The sequence below is a fragment of the Mastomys coucha genome, unplaced genomic scaffold (genome assembly GCF_008632895.1).
Source record: "Mastomys coucha isolate ucsf_1 unplaced genomic scaffold, UCSF_Mcou_1 pScaffold21, whole genome shotgun sequence".
Classification (NCBI taxonomy): Eukaryota; Metazoa; Chordata; class Mammalia; order Rodentia; family Muridae; genus Mastomys; species Mastomys coucha.
In genome coordinates this window covers 166,268,678-166,291,660 of record NW_022196904.1, presented here as the reverse complement: position 1 = coordinate 166,291,660, position 22,983 = coordinate 166,268,678, and the positions used below count along the sequence as shown (strand labels likewise).

The following is a 22,983-nucleotide window of genomic DNA, read 5'->3' as shown; positions in this document are numbered from 1 at the left end:
TCCCATAGCCAGCATGGTGGCTGTGGGGAGTGGTTAATGGGTGGAAGGCAACAGCGTGTAACCAACAGAAAAGAATGTGTAAGCTCTACAGCTCATGGCTACTGTATTCCATCTTTGACTCCCCAGCTGATGCAAAGGAGCCTGTCCTGTGTTTATCAATGCCAGAACACTTATACAAGAAGAAACTCATATACCCCTTTCCAAACAGACTGACTGAGCCAAATCATTTTTGTATCTAATCCCAAATTTTATTTTACCTTGCCAAGTCATAAGTTTAACTGTCCTTATATGAGCGATATAAAATTTGGGAGAGTATCTGTCCTAAAGCTCCCATTTGGAAAACACAGGAAACACAATTAAAACCAGTTACCTCTGGTTGCCATCATATTGCTCATGTTGCTGAACGAGAAGGCCAAGAATATGCCTCTCTAGTTCGTAAAGAAGCCATTGGACAAACCTACTTTCTTTACTCTTGATACCTGAGCATATACACTGGTAACAAACTGGGGAAGGGGATCGTGGCCTGTGTCCCAAGCTAACTTCTGCCACTCATCCTCAGTAAGATAATTAATAGATCCAACTTAATAGTGGAAAACTGAACAATATTCAGTGTGGTCAGATAAGAAATAAGGGAAAGGAGATCCAGTGACTCCCTTAAGTCTGTAGTAAGATTAAAATTTAAACAAAGGAACAGGCCTAAATTCTACCCCATACCCTGGGTTCCATATTCTGGCTCACAACTCTACCTAATTTCCCAGAGTCCATTCAGAGTCCATGTGGTACATTTATACAATGGAGTATTATTCATTACTCAACATGATTCAATACACAGACCCAAAGAAACTAAGTAACAAGGAGGCCTCATAGGGCAAGGGAATGCTTGAATCTCACTGTGAAGGAGAAATAGAATAGACATTGTGGGTAAATAAGAGGAGGGGACTGTATGAAGGATGGGGATGGAAGCAAGAATTATTTGGTTAGTGAAGGATGGAGGAAGAGAGTACTGGGAGAGACAACTGGAATTGGAGGCATCCCTGGGACAAGCTAGAAACCTAGGGGAATGAAAACACCTAGAGAGGGTGACATTAGCTAAGACACTAGCAATGGGAAATATGCAGCCTGATCTGGCCATTTCTTGTAACCAAGAGAGACTGCCATTGGAGAGATTGGGACACCAGCCCAGCAACAAAACTTTCAACCTATAATTTGACCTGCCTACAAAATGTTCTGGGGTAACGGTAACACAGAAATGGTGGGAATCACCAACCAATGACTGGTCGAGACCCATGGAACAGGATCTCACCCTGCCACTGCCTGAAAGACCAGGAGGAGCCAAATACTGGATAGCCCAGAGACATAGGATAGAGCCTAATAGTTATGGAAACAAAATAATGAAATGATCCATAATGATATTCTGATACATTCATAGATTGGTACCTAGTCCAGTTGTTATCAGAGATGCTTCACCCAGAAACTGATGGAAACAGATGCAGAGACACACAGCCAAACATCATTTGGATCTTGGGCAATCCTGCAGAAAAGGAGGAGGAAGGATTGTAGGTAACATAGGGGTCAAGGACACCACAAGAAAAGTTACAGAAACAACTAACCTGGGCCCATATGGTCTCACAGAATCTAAACCACCAACAATGGAGCCTGCATAGGACTGACCTAGGTTCACCACATATATGTTACAATTGCGTACCATGGTCTTCTTATGAGAATCATAACAGTGGGAGCAGGAGCTGTTTCTGACTTGGGATCCTTTCCTCCTACTGGGTTGCCTCATCTAACCTTACTAGGAGAGGAGGTGCCCTAGTCTCACTGTGTTAGGGTAGCTTTTCCTCACATTGTGTAAAAATGTGTCTCTGCATTTTCGATCATTTACTCTGTACCAGCAAAGAACTAAGTGCTGGCACAATTCTGGTCTTTGTCACTTCTACGGCCCACCACCGGGTCTTCTATTTTGTAAATATTTGTCCTTGCTCACCTAGAGGCAATCTAGAATTGTATCAGAGATTGTCTCACTATTGATTTATTGTAATAAAGAACTGGTGGCCAATAGCTTGGGTAGGAAGTGGGGGCGGTACTTCTGGGCAGAGAAGTATGACACAAGGAGAAGAAAGCAGATGTGGGAGAATCAATAGTGGACACTGAGGAGGCAGACACAGACCACAGTGGAGCAGGGAAAGGTTAAATGAGCTAGATGGGAGACGGCCGAAACAAAGCAAAAGGCCTAGGCTTTAAACTTTATTAGCAGCCTCTGCGTTACTATACTGCTAACAAGTCTAAGAAAGTTCCACTATGTGGCTGCAACTTCATATGCCATGGCTGTTTGATACCCATGGGTAGTCTGCCATTTTCTGAAGAGAAACAGGCAAAGGTAGATGGGATTTAAGAGGGGATGTGGGGAGAGAGGTTGGGAGGATAGAAGGGGAGAAAACTGCATTTGAGTTGTAAATAAATAGCTAAGGATATCCACATGTAAACTATCCTAGTCAGGATACGACAGTACCTACCACTGACCAATCATTGTGTGGGTCAGTCCTCTAAACTGGGCCAATAAGTTGTTATATTTGTGTGAAATCTCTTCTAGGGAGACAAATTTCCCCTCTGGCTAGCACCTTTTCCCTCCACTGGGATGAGATTTCTGGAGAAAGTTCTATTTCTTTGAGGACCATTGTTGTGATAAACTTGTACTCAAAGGCACAAGATATTCTAAAATATCCTTATTCTGTAAGACCAGATGTATCCTGTGGGCCTCTCTCAATGAGCCTTAGGCAAACTTAGACTCTTCTTAGTGTAACAAAGCTGTATCCACTTCCTGTTGGTATAATTGTAGCTGTGGTAAGAGCCAAAGGGTAGAAAATATAGGACAATTTTTGCTGGGATCAAGATTGTTGCTAAACATAATTACCTCACTGTTCTGCAGTATTTTTGTACCTTCTAGTACTTAATCATCGACATCAGAAATGTAGGCAAAATATGTGTCACAAAGTAGGCCCAGAAACAAATTATATTTATTAGGAATCAGACTACCTATATCAATAGGAAAAACTGAGGGCATGCCCCAATGGTTAGTGATTCTCCCAAACAAACAAACAAAACACTTAAATTACTAACTTTGTCAGATCTAATTCAGTAGCAAGCAAGGATGTGTGTGTCTGTGTGTGTGTGTCTGTGTGTGTCTGTGTGTGTGTGTGTGTGTGTGTGTGTGTGTGTGTGTGTGTGTGTGTGCCTGTGTGCTCTAGGATCAGCTTAATTGGACTGAATCCCAAGGAAGACCAAGAAAGAAAACATGCTGTAGCAGAGACTCTGGAGCTCTTGCCATCCTACTAGCTCAGACTGGCTTCAACATCCAAGTCTTCCTCAGAAGGTAGACAAGATGTCTGTGAAGAGGTCCAAAATCTAAATTCCTCACTCAATAACCACATGTAAAAGTAGCAGGTTTTTTTTTTTAAGGAAGCAGCTTTGATATGTTGCCCTGTCATTTAAGGTTGAAGCCTACCATTGTCCACATAGCCTTCTGGGCTTAATGCAGAATGGTGGGATCCCTTCACTGGCAGGGTTCCCCCTTTTCTGACCTTGTCTGCAGAATTTAAAAACCCTACACGACTCACCTGTAGAATGTCACATAGCTTTAGTTAGAATACAGGTTCCATTTCCTTTCTCCTGATATGAACCCATTCAGCTAGCACCTGATATTCTTGGAACGCTTCCCCATGCTAATGAGGCATCTCAGTACCTTAAACCTTCAGCCAATGAACTTTGCCCTCCCTGGATATTCTGATCCCCTCCCCCAAAACTGTATAAGCCTTGAATCACCCCAAGTAAAGTTAATCTGCCTCCTGACAACTAACTGGTCACAGTGTTGGGTATTGTCGTTTCTGTAAGTACTCACAGGGCTTCTAAGCCCCTCTCTCTCTCCTCCCTTTGCCTCATACACTGATATTGCCAACCACCTCCAGGGGCAGAGAGAGTCACAATGATAGACTGACTTTAAAAAACCCTGTTCACATCAGTGACAAAAAAGGAGTGAGTCAGTATGAGAGTAAGTCAGTGTGAGAAAGACTGAGACTGAGTTCTTCAGTAATAACTCCAGCCACTATTGCTCACTGTTCACATAATCTGCCAATCAGTTCGACACCACTCTGTAGTAGAAAAGATGCTGTTGTGTTCTATAATTAGAGGTAAGTGTATATAACTGTGATAGAATGAATCCTTTTCTGTTTTCAGTGAGATACTTAGGGCCAATGCAAAGCCTGATTTCCCACTACAACTTCTTATACATTTACTAATTTACTCAGCAAAGAGCTATGTTATGGTTACCATTTCTCAAGCATGGAATTAGCTATACATTATCTGCCAATGTAAAATGCAGACACTGTCTTCATGGTAATAAGGTACTAGAGGCCCAGAGGGCTTAGACAATAAGCTTCCCTTCCCAGACCTTCCTCCCTGCAAAAGGTATTTAGTCTCAGGCTCACACTGAGAAGTGGGGTACGTTTTTACCATTTTCCACCATGACAATAAATTGTTTAGAACCATGGATTGTGTCTTTCATCAAGATCCACTAGGATGAACCTGAGAAGACCTTTGTCTACAGAACTGCATTTTTATTATCCAGTAGAAGGGTCAACCCTTCTACTGGATAATAAAAATGCCAACAATTTCATTCTGGACTAATACTGTTCTTACCAGGTCTCATGTTTCTTCCCACAAGTCTTTCCTGAATGCTTTCACCCCAGTTTCATCTCTAGAATAATTATGTATCTTCACTGTGTCTTTTTTAAGGAATCAACACTACTTACTATGTGACTTGTTTGGCTTTGTGGGATTCTTCACTTAAATCACAACACGCAATCTATATAGGTGAAGATAGTGTCTGGGCCTCTAGGTACCCTATTAGCATGGAGAACTCTGTTTTGAGCCTATGTGACCATAGGACACATTTTTTTTTTATGTGGGAAGTATGGCACATGTTCCAAGTCTGGCAGGGAGCTGGCAATCACCTAAGCCACCAGTGTGTATCTACTGAGTCTCTGGGTCTCAACCTGCTCTACCTCACCATATTTCCTGGCATGATTTTACATACCACAATCTAGAAAAATATTTCAAAGCCACACTAAGAGTGAGAGTTCTGCACATTGAGACAAGTGGAAAATGCTGAGGCTAGTACCTTCCCATATCTTTGATAGCATCATTTTCATCAAGCATATCAAGAGAAGAATAAAACACATGAGAATATCTTTCCACTCATCTACAGTTTTCCTTACAGGCATATTTTTATTATCCTTCAAGGAAGAAGAAGTTCAAATAGAAACATATTACAGTTTAGAAATCAGAGGAAATAAGTAAGCAAGCATCTTTCCTATCTACCTCGAAACCACCATTTCCAGCAAGGCCTCTCCTATCTGCTCTCTGTGCCATGATTTCTCCACCCCATGAAATGGCATCTGAGTCTGAAAACAGCTGATAGGCAATGACAGCTGGCATGTTCCCTAGAAATACTTGGACTTCCCTCAATGTGACTCCCTATGAAGTAGCTTAATGCTCCCAGAGCAGTGGACCTGCTTTAGAATTGTGTCCTCTCCCATGTCTCCTTGGTGGATGTGAAATTAACTGCTACTGAGTTTGTCGAAGTCACTAGGGCCATGCACAAAAAATAAATAGTTATGCATGACTAAAATGAAAAATCTATTATCAGATGCATTTGCATAATAAAGCTTGCTCCAAAATATTGGCAGGGCATAAACTGGCAGAGTAACATTGCATAATATCGACCCTGAGGCCCTGGAATGTGATTCTAGCAGAACACAATGAAGTCAGAACTCTGTGTGGACAGATTAGATAATGCATCAGCTAGGTGGCTGAAGACAAGCTACATGCTTAGAATTTGTTAAATGTAGTTTCTTCTTTTTGAACAGAATAATTAGATTTCTAGCCTGGAAAAGAGGCTAGCTAGAGGCAGGGCAGATTGATATCAAGATAACATGCTGGCAGTCATAAGACGCTTGATCTCTAATATGTTTTGTAGCCTCTGGCCAGACATACAACTATACTTTGTATTATTTCTTGACTAATTAAATAGTCAGATGTGGCTTCTTTACCTACCTGATGGGTTAGGAAAACCACAGAGAAAGAAAACAGAGAGTGTAAGTGGCAAGCAGATGCCACTTCTTGACTCTGGAATCGGGAAATCACAGGCTTGCTGTACACTTTATGGAAATTACTCTAGAGGTAGAGAAGTCACCCTCTGACATTTCCTGCATCTCAACTCACAAAGAAACAACAAAGCAGTCCAGAAACCTGGGACTCCTGTCCTTGTTTATTGTAGAAGGGTTTCTAAGGGAGCAAGATGGCTGAAAGTGGCTTTAGAATTCTTTGTAACTCTGTGCCTTGGCAAACAGGAAAGTGAGAAATGCAGCATCTTAGTACCAAAAATAAAAAAACAAAAAACAAAAAACAAAAAACTTTCTGCACAAAGAAAACCATGATTTCTATATTGCCGTTTCAACTGGAGCATTTCAGCCCACAGGAGAAAGAGGCTGCAGGGCAAGATTTATTTTACCACAGTCTCTGTTCTAATTGTGTGAGGAGACTTTACTCAGATATCAATGTGTTTTACCTGTGACATCTACTGCCTATCAGTTACTTGGGGAAACTAGAGCTAATTTCTTTTCCTTTTCTTTTCTCATGCTTTCCACTGAAGCTGTCCTGTAGGTCAAAAATGATAACTTTCTCAGATGAGAGTCTGCTGTTCTATAGCATATCACTAATTTAAATAATGCCAGTTACCAATTCTATATGGTGTCCACTTAGCACTTATTTAAATGATGTCATGTTATTCACAATGGTTCACTAAGCAAGCCTCAAACTGATTTAAGAACAACAACAAGAAACAAGAAAAGAGAAACAAGAAAGCAATAGTGGCTTCGTAAGTTATAAGGAAAGAGCATCTCCCTCAGATATGATTAGATTCAATATAACAAATCAAAGGAGCAGTGCCAGATGACAATGAGAGTGTGGTCTCTGCTCAGACCTTGGAGTGGCAGCACATGGGGGAGGAGTGAGAATCTAGAAACCAAGTGCTGCTCCACATCTGTCTAGTCTTCCTAAAAAAGTCTATGTATCACTGAGAGAGGCTCTGTCTCTGAAAAGGGACATCCTCAGTTCCCAGCCATAAGCAAGAACTTAAAAAATCCAATCCGCAAAAAGTAGTTAAAATAGGGAAAGTGAGTTAGAAGGAAAATAGAGGTTAACCTGAGAAGAACAGGAGAAGAGAGATAAACACTTTGGGCTTTTCCACTGAGCATCTTCTTCTAGCCATGGGATAAAGGATAAAGGAAAAGGAACCACCCATCAAAGTAAGATAGAACAGTTAATGTAAAAACTGTCACCATGGACTAAAGGGAGCAGGACACTACCTGCTAGGAATGCTGGTTATTGATTCCACTTTGATTGACTCAAAGCCCCATGTGTTACAACACAAATCCCTTGGACTATGTCATTCACTGGGAGCCACAATGAACGATTGAGTTGTGTTGTATGCATGAAAAGGAAAAGAATAAGCCAATAACAAATGATACTTCAAAAAATAAAATTAGAAATATAAGTTTTCCTCTCTGAAAAGTAGACACAGCCTCATAGGCATCATGATTATGTTAAAGAGCATAGACTGGCAGCCTGGCTAAAAGGGGAGACAGGACTAAATCTGAATTTAAGCATAAAAAATTTTAAGGAAATAATGGAAAATATTCACTGGATGTTCTCACCAACTTAAAAGATGATAGTCGTGAAAGTAAATAAATGCTAGAGGTGGGACTTTAAGACAATCTGAAAAACTCATGGACAAAATGAAACATTTCTGCCATAAGATTGGTTCAGAAAAGTCCAGTGCCATTGATGAGAGTTGGCTACTAAAGGCATATGAGAGAATGGAAATTAGTCACAGCAGTGCAAGGCTGGAAAAAAGACAATGTGTTAGGAACTTATGAGGAAGGCTGTCATGGGTAACTGCAAGGTGTAAGAGTGGGCATAAAGAAATCAGAGCTAGCAATGTATCAGAGCAATTAATGTGTCAGAGACCGTTAAGAAACAGTCCTGGTATTGATGGCCAGTCAAAATTCTTTACTGATGATCTTCATGATAATGTGTGTTCATAGCATAAAGTTTGGTTCATCTACTAGGCAAAATAGTAATTACAACTAAGATGTTATATTTATAACAATCTTAGTTCCCTATGTGAAACTTACTGTGGTTTTTAACAAAAATCTCAACCATTCGATTTTACCAATGAAGACTCAGGAGCCAGATGCTGGGGTGAAAACCTGCTAGCTCAGAGAGGCAAGGAAAGTAACCAGCTGACCTTCCTCCACAACCAACTTCCCAAAATGAAGTCCTCAGTCTCCACACTATCTCCAAAACCTCTCAAACTGAATGCCCCTCCCTTCTTTCCTGTGTGTCTTTCTATCCATCCTCCTAACTGAGTTTTCCTTTTTGTTTGTTTGTTTGTTTGTTTTTGTTTTTTGAGGCAGGGTTTCTCTGTATAGCCCTGGCTGTTCTGGAACTCACTCTGTAGTCCAGACTGGCCTTGAACTCAGAAATCTATGTGCCTCTGCCTCCCAAGTGCTGGGATTAAAGGCGTGCGCCACCACTGCCCGGCTGAGTTTTACTTTCTATGGTTTTTTCTTCCTGTGTTCATTCCCTGTCAACTGGTTGCTTGCTCCACCTCTTGATCTATGGTTGACTTTATATAATCCTGTTTACAATAAGGAGATTATTAATCTTGGATTGAACAAATGCTCTAGGGCTGAGCCACACCACAACTAGAAAGGTTTTTTTTTATTTTCAGTAAATAACACAATCTTGGGGTTCACAGTGTGATAAATATCCCACAACTTGTAGCTATATAAAACTGTTTCCTCCTTTAACACTAATAAATCTGACTGTAATTTTTCCCATGAGTGATCTGTTGACTTCCTGGATTCTTTACCATGCTTACTGAAGATGTCAGTTTGGGCTTTGGGATTTTTACATTCACCTCATACCTATTCTCTACCCTAAAATTCCACCAAACATCTATAAATTAAACAAATTCTCCTTCTCAGTCCTTGTGACTTTCAGCTTCTGTTCTATTTTGCCACACAGATTCATATTCACACTATAGGTTTTTTTGTTTTTTTGTTTTTTTACCATTATTGGAATCTTTGCTCTGAAATTTAGAGCAAATATGGGTGAGTAACCCATATACACATCATTTTTGCAAACCTGTCAAATACCTCACAGTGATCATTGTATTACTCACTGCAAGCATAGTTAGAATTAAAAACAGAGATCTAATCCTCATGCTTATAAACTATGGGGAGTGATAAATATACCACCACACAATTAGAAAAGACCATAACAAACACTTCACTGATATATTCTGGGATGCCCCAAGGAGAGATCTAAATTGGGTGTAGGCTGTCATGCAATACTTCCTGGCACAAAGTAATGTCTACACTGAGGATTTAAGAATAAGTACAAGTTAGTCAAGCATGCTCGGATGATTTGTAAAAGAGAAGCTTTGCTCCAGATAAAAGAAATGATTGCTCAAAGGTTAAAAAGAAGCACGGATTAGTTAAGGCTCAGAAAGTTACTAAGATGGTATAATTGATAGCTGACTGGCATCTTGTTTTCATGTGGGAATACAAAGATGATGCACAGATTTTTAGCTTCAACAACTAGGGAAGAGCCATTGTTATTCACAGCATGTTAGAAAAAAAGCAAAACTAAGAAAAGGGTAAGAATTTAACTTAGGATGCACTGAATTCTGACATATAGAGATATCTCTGTGAAAATATTAAACCTTCATCACCACTGACTACATCCATCAGGAAATTTTCAAGCATATAAAATTCTTCATTGCCTGAGATGCCCCATCCTCTGAGATTGCTTACATGGCATCTTTTAAGTCCCACTGCCTAGCCATGCTAAATCCTGGCATGCTAACTTTACCTTTATTGTACCCTACTACTTTAGAAATAAATAATTTACTGATTTAAACAGTGGCTTCAACAAATATGAGGTTCATTTTTATCAATGAATATTTTAGTTTACTTTTTGGACTTTACAGTAGCTAAAATTTCTGAAGTTCTGAGGCCATGGATTCCTTTCTCATTCCGAATCTTTCATGCTAATACAAAAAATAAAATACAATAGAATAAAATAAAATAAAAATTTTAAATCCCAGTATAACATACCAATAAACATTACTTTAAGTACTCATAATTACATCATTTACTTTTTGAGGGTAGAGGGACCCTCTACATTTAACAGATTCTATGTAGCTTTGCCTTTAAGGGTAATGAATGGTTGATACTGCATGGGTAAGAAAAGCAGAGTAAGGCAATTACCATTTTAATAGCCTTACAGCAGGGAGTCATTTTGTGTTAGGAAAGCAGATCTATAAACTCACAATTTAGAAGAATGTGCTACAAGAAAAAACTAACCAGTCTGGAGAGAAGTGCTACAAACTTGTAAATCCTGACAGTTGGGAGCTCAGGCCAGATGACTGAAAGTTCAAAACAAGCCTGAGAAACATAGAGCCTTCAAAGCCATTGGGGCCAAATAGCAAGACCATATCCTTCTATTGAAAACAAAACAAAAATAACTCAAGTGAAGTCCATACTTAATAAACAGGAATCTGGGTCTTTAGAGCAGAAGGGACAGTGTGGCTGTGAGGAAAAATTAAATGTACATTTTAGGAATAGAGCTGTTTTTTTGTAGCATTTACTTGATGAAATACACACATCTCAATTTGCCTGACTCCTGTGCAGCTATATGTAGATAAAAGAATTTAGTGTCTCTACCTGTTTGCTCCTCATGACAGTGGTCCTCCACTATCTTCAGCCTCAAGCTATATTTTCTTTCAAGTTTTCAGAGATTGTCTATCAGGGTGAAGAAGACAACAAAGAGTAGTTTAGTTCATGGTGGCAGGAGTCACCATGTGAGTTAGTAATTGTTCACATTATTACAGACTAGGGAGCAGAGAGAGCAAGTCAGGAACCAGCACCCGGGTATAACTTCAAAGGCCCATCCTTAAGTGAATTCTGGCACTATTTTTTGAAGCTAGGCATTTTCTGAAGGTTCCACAACTTCCTCAAATCATATTGACAACAGGGGAACATGTGTTCAAACAACCATTTGGGAACATTTTCAACACAAACAATAATATATGTGAGCATATATTGTATATATTATATATGTGTGTATATATATATATATTGTTAACTATATATATATAAATATATATATTGTTAACTATATATATATAGTGTTAACTATACTTTCATATCTTTAAGTGAATTAATCATTTGTCAAATATCCTAGAAAGAACTTAAACAGGCCAAATGATATAGTCTATTATATACCTTTTTCGTGACACTGTTCCAGGACTGGCATGAACAAGCATTTATTGTAGATGTCACTTATATTTTCTCAGATGATGGGAAAGGACGATAGCTGTACCCAAGCTTTATAAATACATGGCTCAGGCTAAGCCCAGAGTATTTCTATCCAACTATCTATCCTTTGCCCTAGGCATGGAAACTTCTAGTCTTCATACAATCTAATCTTCTACAAACCCAGATCTTGAAGATTTCAGCTTCCAGCTTCTATCTGCTAACCTATGCCTAGAATCATTCAGCCACTGAGTGTTACTGATGAATAAACTCACTCTTTTAACTTTTTCAAAACTCTAGTTCTCTGGTTCAACTCAGGTGTTCTGGCTCAAACTCCTTTCCAAGCTGATTGATTCAAAGTGGTTTCTCTCAGCTTCTAACTGAATTGTTTTGCTTGGAAAGAATTCCTCTGAACTCCATGAAATGACATGCACCAAAGTAAACTCAAGGGCACTCAACTGAATTGCACTAAACTGAACTGAACTGCTCCAAACTGAACTGAACTGAACTGAATTGAACTGAACTGAACTGCTCCAAACTGAACTGAACTGAACTGAACTGAACTGATCTGAACTGAACTGAACTGAACTGAACTGAGTTCCTTTCTCCTCTGCTCTTTAAGCATCCTCTCTTTCCTGTCCATTCTCATGAGAGTTGGGCATATCCTATTTCCAACTCATTCTGTAACATCTTTTTCTGATTCATCACTTTGTCGGCCCCACAAGTAGACACCACTGTCAGGAATTAAAGGTATGTCGGTATTCCAGCCAGAGGGATCAAAGGTGTATACTAAAGGTGGTCTAGATTTAATCCAGGGATTAAAAGTATAAAGGTGTGTGCTGTGTCTATATTCCAGCTGGATCATATCCAAATCATGTCTTTGGATGTGATCCCTTGCTGTAGAAGCTATATTGCTGTATTAAACTTTCTCTACAATCTACTCACCCCAGGTAGGTAGATGATAATCCAAAGTAAGGACACCACCAAAATCAAACTTGGTGAACCAATGAGTTCTATTGGGGTTACTTTAAAAATATGGGTAATGGAGTACATGTGTATAAAGGCAAGTGTTTAATGAATTTGCTCAGCCTCAGGAACTTTCTAAAATTTTTAGTTGTTTACTTCCTGATTTTAGTGTGATTTATACCTATACCTATATATGTATAAATACAAAATTAATATAAAAATATGTAAAGGTAGATATAGAGAACATAGATTAATATAGATACAGACATAAAAGAAGCTCAACTAACATGCTCTCCTCCTTTTTGTCTATGTAGCTATAAATTCATACTCATATAAATCCTTCAAAGCCACACATAGTAATAGGGGACCAGCCTGAGCATCTAGCAGCTATCTTCTTCTCTTTGCACAAAGCTATACAAAAAAGACCATGAATCAATAAAAAGGCACCAGCATAAGATTTCAGGAACAACTAGAAAACTAAAAAGAAACTTCTTTAGGGAAAAAAACTTGGAAGAAGCAAGGAAAAAACAGGAACTAGCCTGAGAAGCTCACAGAACCAAGTAGAGAAGATGCTTTGCATCGCTGAATATAGTTTCAGCAAAATTCAGGGAGGAAAAATGGAAAATCAGACAAAAAATAATGCAGAGTAGTCCATGTAGTGTAAAGCCAACACCCAGGAGAACAACAGGCAGAAGTTATTCCAAGTCTAAAGAAAAGCGATTGACAGACTATAATCAATCACCTGAACTTATAACGAAGTAATTCAAGGTAGAAACATGGAACAAAAGTGGCCCAAGTTATCAAAAGACATATTATATTGACTATGATATCTACTAGAAGTAATTAATAATGTGATTTTCTGAGTTATAAGGTGAAACATGAAGAGGAGGATTGTTTGCTTTCAAAGGATTTTGTTGTAAGCTCTTCAATTGTTAATAGCATGGCTTAGGCTCAGTTCTCACAATGCTAACAGACAGCGGACAGATCAAGCTGGCTTTTAAAAAGGGGAAATTGAATAAGAGGATATTAAGCATGTCACTGAGGTCATAGGTAATTAGACTCAGAGAGTAATTAAAACAGCAAATAGTTACCTAGAAGTCCACCCATGCCTCTTCTTCATCATTGCACCTCTCAGAACATTTACTTGCACAAAAAGATGGAATATGTCTACTCCACAGCTCCCCAAGTGGTCATCATCTCCTTAAGAATTCTACACTGGGTGGTTGATAGGGAGTAGCTATGACCCTAAAAGTCACTATTACCATGGACAAATGAAGATACCATTAAATTAGAAAAAGATATGAAATATTTTAAAACACTGGAAGAAATACTGGGTATTTTTAATGCAAAAATTAAACTAATTGATGAAACTGTGATTAAAAAAATAAAATCTAAAAAATAAAGTCATGATGAGTCCTTTTTGTTTCTGATACCATGTTACTTTTCATCTATAAACTACTATTCTTGGTGAGAAATAAAGCGTTTAATTGCAAAACAAAATAATACACTTCCTGCCCTCCTCCCCCCACCATACACACACACACAAAACAGGCTGATTGTTTTCTAAAACCAACTCATTCTCAATTTGACCCTAGCTTCTGGATTTGACCCTTCTACTGGATGGTGGCAAGAATTCCCACCCAGAAAAAACAGAACCCAGATAAGATAGCACACTATGTAAGTCCTTTCCTAATCACTTCCAATATCTAAGCTCTTCAGAAAAGGGCCTACATAAAAATACCCTGCTTTATAGAACGTTGCTCCTATAGTGATTATCTTGAATGAGGTTATCTTGACTGGTATATGAACCACAGCTTTTCCAAGTTGTCTATCACAATTAGCCAAGATCTTACTGTCACGGAAGCAATAGGTAGAAGTCCCTGATATCTGTATTTTTCAATACTTTTAATAACAAGGCACCAAAGCCTAACCATGCTAACCTGAAGCAGACAATTAATGTATCAGTGCACTTGAACTATAGGAAGAGTGGAGCTACCTATGGGCAAACATATCTGAGAGTACACATGCTATCAAGACACCCTCCTGCTTTATCTTTTTCTAGTGGCTGCATCTCTACCCATGCTGGCTCCATTTTCTCTAATTGTGTTCTTCAAATGATGAAGTCACAAAGAGATAGCAGCAAGTCATAACTAGTTAACTCAACTGTTCGCCTTGGATCGTGTTTCCAACTCTGCCTTATTTGCTCTTGTGTGCTCCCCACTAGGACTTCACCCTTTTCCATCACTCCTATGGGTTCCCTCCCTCTCTCATAAATATCCCCTCCCTTTGGTTTTCTTGTGGCAAATATATTTTAGTGAAATTTCTTATTTTTTGAGAATTCATACAGTATATTTTGATCATAATATTTTCCTTTTCCCAATTCTTCCCATATTCCCCCCAACTCCCTACTCACCCAACTTCGAGTCCTCTCTCTCTTTCCTTCTCTCTTAAAAATCAAAAGCAAAGGGAATGAAGAGATAGATGGCTAAGCAGTTAAGAGCACCAACTGCTCTTCCAGAGGACTGAAGTGCAATTCCCAGGACCAATATGAAAGCTCATAACTGTCTGTATCCAGTTTCAGGGAATGGATTCCCTCACACAGACTTGCATACAGGCAAAATTCCAATGCATATAAAAGAATAACGAATAAATTATGAGACAAAAACTGTATACATATGCATGTGCGTAAACACATGAGAGAGAGAGAGAGAGAGAGAGGGAGAGGGAGAGGGAGAGGGAGAGGGAGAGGGAGAGAGATGGAGTCTAATATGCGATGTATAACTATTCTTGAGCATGGGGCCCCCTCTGTAACATAGTTAATGTGTCCAGTCTTACCCATTCTCCCTGGAACTTGGCCTGGGGAGGAATATTGCCTCCTTCCCATCCCTATATGTTTTGTTTTGTTTTTTTTTTAAAGTATCTCATGTATTCTAAACTGGCCTCAAGCTCCTCATATAGCTAAGAATGACTTTGAACTTCTCTTGATTATTCTGCCTTTACCTAACAAGTACTGGGATTATGAGCATTCGTGACCATACCCAATTTTATGAGGCTTTTATGTCATTCTGTAAGGAGTTTGTGCATGCTAGGTAACTACTACACCCTTAGCCTTATAATGTGAATACTCTTTAACAAACAATGTATTTGTTGAAAATTATAAAAGCTGGTTTCTTATATAGCTTCTCTCTGACTAATATAACTACTAGTTTTACATTTTCTTTACCATACCATATATTTTCCAAAATCCTTGAAAATTACTTTTTATATAAAGAAAGGATTCTAATTTGGTTATTTTATGTTTATGAGTGTTTTGCATGCATATATGTATGTACACCATAAATATGCCTGGTGCTCCATAGAACTGGAACATGGAATGTGGAACGAGATTTACTGTTATGAGGGATATGTGAGTGTTAAGACTTTTTTTTAAAGATTTTTCTATTTATTGTATGTAAGTACACTGTAGCTGTCTTCAGACACCCCACAATTATATCTCATTATGGATGGTTGTGAGCCATCATGTACTTGCTGGGATTTGAACTCAGGACCTTGGGAAGAGCAGTCAGTGTTCTTAACAGCTGAGCTATCTCTCCTGCCCTGAGTGTTAAGACTTAAACCTGGGTCCTCTAAAAACATCCAGTGTTGTTAACCACTAAGCCATTTCACCAGTCCCATGGAGTTCTTTAATAATTATAATTGTGATGATGATAACAAAATCATACTAATGCAAAGATGAGCTTTGTTTGCAAAACTGTACTCTACCAGGGGCAAATTCAAAAAAGTTGCCATTATCTGTAGGCCAAGCTAATTTTTAGTTTACCCAGATATCCATAATAAAGCCTGTTAAGGACATATAGCAAGGTAACTAAATTACATATTTACTAGTGTGTTTAATTTTCTATTAAAACTGTTGTCTATTTACTCATCTGACATTTGCCAAATATTTACTGTGTGTCAGAATTAGAGTTAACTCATAAAGATTCAATGATGAACAGTTCAAACCTATTCAGTACATTTCATTACAATGGAGAAAGGTTAAGAACACTGAAAATCATCCAGCCAAATTCTAAAGAGTGCTACAAGAGGGAAAAAAAGCATTGACAATAAAAGATATAAGAGTAATGCATTTCAGTAGAAAGTGTTGGCCTCCCTTTGGAAATGAGATTTAAGATAAAGGGGAAAGATAAAAAGAAGGACTGGTGTGTAAAGTTCTAAAGCAGACAAGTGTTTGGCATGTATATAGAACTGAGGGGAAGGAGAAGCCAAGGGAGCATGGCACAGGACAGCGCTGAGGAGAGGATCTGTGGCCATTGGAGACCCTGGTACAGCCACCACAGCACTCATCTCATTCAGAGATCGGAAGCCTTCCTCGGGACAGGGCCAAACACACACTAAAGTCATCCCTTATTTTGAAACATTCACTCATAAATAAAAACCCAGGACTGGGAGATATGCAGAAGCCTAGTCTAAAGTACAAAATGCCAAGAAAGAAGCAACCAAAAAACATCATATATTTTTTAATAGGAAAAAAAAAACAACAGAGTTAAAAAAAAAACAACCCAGGTGAAATGCATGAGAACAAACCACCAATACTCTAAATCTTAGTGTATACAATTATTTAGGTATAACTTTCATAGCTTACTCTATCACTATTTAAGGTAACAAAAAATATGTGCATTCTGTTATGGAAAATGGCATACCATTAGCACTAAATATGTGAGAATCTATCCTGAGTAGTTTTATGTCAGCTTGACTAAAGCTAAGTCATCAGAAAAGAGGTAAAAACACCTCAAGAAAATGACTTCCTAAGATTGGGCTCTAGACATTCCTACAGGGAATTTTCTTAATTAGATATTCCTGGGGAAATGTTCAGACCATTGTCCATGGTGCCATCCATAGAACATGGGTTCTATAACAAAGCAGACCGAGCAAGCTGTGAGGAGTAAGTCAGTAAGCAGGACTCCCTCCTGACCTCTGCATCAGCTCCTGCCTCCAGGTTCCTGCCCTGTTTTAGTTCCTGTCCTGACTTTCTTCAGTGATGAACAGGGACATGAAAGTATAAGCCAAACAACTTGCTTTTAAGTCATGGTGTTTCATCACAGCAATAGAAACCCTAAGGCATAATCTAAGTTTATGTTTATCATTTTATGATATGAAGCAAATATAAAGTATATTGTATGTAAACATCTTGGTTTTCAGGCCTTTATTAATCTAGGAATAAAGATAAGGCAGGAATAAAGATATGTATTTCTCCTTCTACACCAACTAAAACCTATGCAGGATAATATGCATAAAATTCTAAGATCAGACCCTCTAGGCTTGCTAACTATTATGTTAAAGAGTTTTCTGAGCTACCACTATGCTTTCTGTCTTTTTCCCCCTTAGGAAAAACGGGAGGTGGGAGATCAAATGATCAAGTTAATAAATTATACTCAAAGAACTTATCTATTTATCAAGATCAAAAAGGCTAATTAAGTGAAAACCACACTGAAAGACAATGAAATTGATCTTTTCCTTCATGCTACTGGAAAAATTAGCATAAAATTTTAAATTGTGAGCCGAAGAGAATCCTGAGTTATTGGCAAAGGAAATGAGACACAGATCTCGCTCTTCTGCAGATTATTTTACTGCTGCTTTATGGACAGCGCAATCTTCCATTGGCAACAAAAGCTGCAGCAGCAACCTCTCGGGTAAACTAGGTAGCAGAGCTCAGAAATTGGCCAGTGGCACCACTAAACTGAAAATTCTTAAATGGAAGAGGAATCACTTTTCATGGGATATTAAAATCCTGCAGAGCCCTGAGAAAACCTAATACATATTCTAGACAAGTGTTTTCAAATCTTCCTCTCCCTTTGACCTTTGATATAGCTTTATGAGGTAGTTTCTATAATTTTCTCTTTTTAATCACTAATTTATTTATTTTACATCTGGATAGGACCGACCCCTCCCTCTTCTCCTCACAGTCCCTCTCTCTACCCTGCCTCCTTTTCTCCTCAGAAAAGGGGAGGGATCCCATAGATATGAACTAACTAGTACCCTTAGAGCTCCCAGGGACTAAACCCCCAACCAAAGAGTACACATGGTGGGACTCATGGCTCCAGCTACATATGTATAGCAGAGGATGGCCAAGTCAGTCATCAATGGGAGGAGAGGCCCTTGGCCCTGTGAAGGTTCTATGCCCAAGTGTAGGGGAATGCCAGGGCCAGGAAGAGGGAGGTGGTGGGTTGGTGAACGGGGGGAGGGGGCAGGAACAGGATTATTTTTGTTTTTTGTTTTTGTTTTTTACTTTAATTTTACTTTATTTTATTCCTTTTTTCTGAGGGGAAACTGGGAAAGGAGATATCATATGACATGTAAATAAAGAATTGATTTTTAAAAAAAACACCTCGGCATATCGTTTCAGTAGGACTAGGCACATCGCCTATTGAGCCTAGACAAAGCAGCTCAGTTAGGTGAAAAGGGTCCAAAGGCAGGCAACAGAGTCAAAGACAACCCCTGCTCCAGCTCTTAGGGGTCTCACATGAAAACTAAGGTGTTTCTTTGTTACACATGTGTAGGGGGGCTACCTAGTTCCATCACATACATGCTCATTAATAGGTGATTCAGTCTCTGTGAGCCACTATGTGCCTAAGTTAGTTGATTCTGTATGTTTTCTTGTGGTGTCCTTGACCCCTCTGGCTCCTGCAAACCAGCATCTTCCTCAAGATTCTCTGAACTCTTTCTAATGTTTGGCTGTGAATCTCTGAATATGTTTCCATCAGCTGCTGGGTGAAGCCACTCAGAGGAAGGTTATCCTAGGCTACTGTCTGAAAATATTATTAGTAATGTCAGGGGAGGGCTCTCTCATGACATGGGTGTCAAGTGGAGGCAGTCAAGTTAGCCAGTCCTTCAATTCCTGTTTCATCTTGTAGGTAGAACAAATTGTGAGTTGAAGGTTTTGTTCCTGGGCTGGTGTCCCCATACGTCCATTGGAAGTCTCTCCTTGTTACAGGATATGACAATTTCAGATCCAATGTCCCCTTTACTAGCAGTCTTAACTAGGGTCACTCTGACAGGTCTCTGGAAGAATCCATTGTCCAAGGTTTCTAGTTCCTCCCAAAGATGTCCCTGACCACCACCAATCATGGTTCTCTTTCCCTCCCTTCTCCTAAAACTTGATTCCTCCAGGTCTGCTCCCCACACAATCTCCCATCCAGTACACTTCCTCCATCCACCAATGAAGCCTATTTTATTTCCCATTTTCACTGAGATTCAAGTATTCTCTGTTAGGCTGTGCTTGTTACTTAACCTTCTTTGAATCTGGGAGCTGTAGCATGGTTATCCTTTGTGTTATGGCTAATAACCAATTCAAAGTAAGTGCATATCATGTTTGTCTTTCTGGGTCTAGGTTATCTCACTCAAAATGATGTCTTGTAGCTCTATCCATTTGTCTGGAAATTTCATAGTGCCATTATTTTTGATAGTTCATTAGTATTCCTTTGTGGAAATGTAACACGTTTTCTTTACCCATTCTTTAGTTGAGGGACATCTAGGTTGTTTCCAGTTCCTGGATATTATAAATAAAGCTGCCATGAACATAGTTGAGCCAGTGTGGTATGACGAAACATCTTTTAAGTGTATGCCCAGAAGTGGTTTAGCTGTGTCTTGAAATAGAACTATCCCTAATTTTCTGAGAAATGCCAAATTGATTTCTAAGGTGGTTGTAGAAGCATGCAGTCCCACCAGCAGCGGAGGAATGTTTTCCATGCTCCACAACCCCAACAGCATTAGCTGCTGCTTGAATATTTTATCTTAGTCATTCTGAGGGGTGAAAAATGGAATCACAGAGTTGTTTTAATCCGCATTCTCCTAATGAAGAAGGACATTGAACATTTCTTTAAGTGCTTCTTGGCCATTTGAGATTGCTCTGTCAAGAATTCTTTTTAGCTCTACATCCCATGTTTAATTGAGGTATTTGGGTAGTGGCTCTCTAATTTCTTGAGTTCATTATATTTTGGATATAAGCCTTCTGCAGAGATAGGGTTGTTAAAGCTCTTTCCTCATTCGGTAGGTTGCCATTTTGTCCTATTAACAGTGTCCTTTGTCTTACAAAAAGTTTTCAGTTTCATGAGGTACCATTTATTAATTTTTGATCTAAGTGATGAGCTGCTGCTATCCTATTCAAGAAGTTGCCTCCTGTACCTATGAGTTCAAGGCTACAGCTCCCCTTTCTCTTCTAGCAGATTCAGTGTATCTAGTTTTATGTTGAGGTCTTTGATCCACTTGGACCTGGGATTTGTGCAGGGTGATAGATATGGATCTATTTGCATTCTTCTACATGCACATATCCAGTCAGTCCAGCATGATTTGTTAAAGTCTCTTTCATTTATTCCATTGTATATTTTTGCTTCTTTGTCAAAAATCAAATGTCCAGATAATAGTGTGTGTGTGTGTGTGTGTGTGTGTGTGTGTTTCTGGATCTTCAATTTGATTGCCTTGACAAACATGTCTGTTTTTAATGACAATGCCACTCAATTTTTATTACTATTGCTCTGCAGAACAGCTTGAAGTCAGGAATGGTGATACTCACAGACGTTCTTTTATTGTACAAGATTGAATTAGCTATCCTGGGGGTCTTTGGAGGGTTTTGTTTTTGTTTGTTTTTTGTTTTTTCATATGAAGTTGAATATTATTTTTTCAAGGTCTGGAAAGAATTCTGTTGGAATTTTAATAGAAATTATATTGAATATGTAGATTATCTTTGGCAAGATGGTCATTTTTACTATGTTAATCCTACTGGTCTATGAGCATGGAAGATCTCTCCATCTTCTGATATGTTCTTTAAGTTCTTTCCTCAAAGACTTGAAGTACTTCTAATATAGGTGATTCACGTGCTTGGTTAGGGTTACACCAAGGTATTTCACATTATTTGTGGCTATTGTGAATGGTGTTGTTTCCCTAATTTCTTTCTCACCCTGCTTATCACTTGTATAAAGGAGGGCTACTAATCTTTTTGAGCTAGTTTTGTATCCAGCCACTTTGCTGAAGGTGTTCATCCCCTGTGGGAGTTCTCTGGTATAACTTTTGGGATTGCTTTTGTAGACTATCATATCATCTGCTAATAGTGATACTTTGGCTTCTTCCTTTTCAACTTGTATCACCTTGATATCCTTTATTTGTCTTATTGCTCTAGCCAAAATGTCAAATACTGTATTGAATAGATACAGAGAGTGTTTATTATGGGTCTTGTATCTCTGATTATCTCCAACATTTTTAACATGAAAAAGTGTTGGATTTTGTCAAAGGTTTTATTCACATCAAGTGAGATGACCATGCATTTTTGTTTGTTTGAGTGTATTTATATAGTGGATTACATTGATGGACTTTCATGTGTTGAACTATCTCTGCATCTCTGGGATTAACTCTACTTGATTGTAATGGATGGGGATACAAATTGTCAAAGAAGAAATAAAGGTATCACTATTTGCAGATTCTATGATAGTACACATAAGCGACCCCAAAAATTTTACCAGAGAACTGCTCCAGCTGAAAAACAACTTCACCAAAGTAGCTGGTTATAAAATTAACTCAAATAAATCACTAGTCTTTCTTTATACAAATGATAAACAGGCTGGGAAAGAAATTAGGGAAATAACTCCCTTCATAATAGCCACAAATAATATAAAACATCTTGGGGTAACTCTAACCAAACAAGTGAAAAACCTGTATGACAATAACTTCAAGTTGCTCAAGAAAGAAATTGAAGAAGATCTCAGAAAATGGAGAGATCTCTCATGCTCATGGACTGGCAGAATTAACATAGTAAAAATGACCATCCTACCAAAGGCAATCTATAGATTCAATGTAATCCCTATTAAAATTCCAACTTAATTCTTCAAAGACATGGAAAGAGTAATGTCAAATTCATCTGGAAAGGCAAAAAAAAAACCAGAATAGTGAAAACAATTCTTAACAATAAAAGAACAGCTGGGGAAGTCACCATTCCTGACTGCAAGCTTTACTACAGAGCAATAGTGATAAAAACTGCATGGTATTGGTACAGAGGCAGACACGTTGATCAATGGAATAGAATTGAAGACCCAGAAATAAAACCACACACTTACAGACACTTGATTTTTGACAAAGAAGCCAAAAATGTACAATGGAAAAAAGAAGGCATCTTCAATAAATGGTGTTGGTCTAACTGGTTATCTACATCTACGGGACTTTCAAAGAGCTAATACCACAAACTATCCCACAAAATAAAAACAGAAGGAACATTGTGGAACTTATTCTACTAGGCCAGAGTCACTCTGATACCTAAACCATGCAAAGAATAGTATTTCAGACAGATTTCTCTTATAAAAATGGATGCAAAGATACTCAATAAAATACTTGGAAACTGAATCCTAGAACATATAAAAAAAAATCATCCATTACAATCAAGTAGTTTATCCCAGAGATGCAGGGATAGTTCAACACATGAAAGTCCACACATACTCCACCATGTTCATAGCAGCCTTATTTATAATAGCCAGAACCTGGGAACAACCCAGATGTTCCTCAACAGAGGAGTGGATACAGAAATTGTGGT

General features: G+C 38.6%; 1 long non-coding RNA gene across 1 annotated transcript in view; it reads right to left on the bottom strand.

Moving 5' to 3' along the window:
- The window catches only part of LOC116101157, an 87,214-nt gene that overhangs the window by 7,428 nt on the left and 56,803 nt on the right, over positions 1 to 22,983 (bottom strand). Inside the window, exons 3-4 of the long non-coding RNA XR_004122812.1 lie at positions 10,854 to 10,931; positions 1,438 to 1,531 (exon numbers count right to left, since the gene is read on the bottom strand). This is a non-coding gene — a long non-coding RNA (uncharacterized LOC116101157). The remainder of the gene's footprint in view (positions 1 to 1,437; positions 1,532 to 10,853; positions 10,932 to 22,983) is intronic.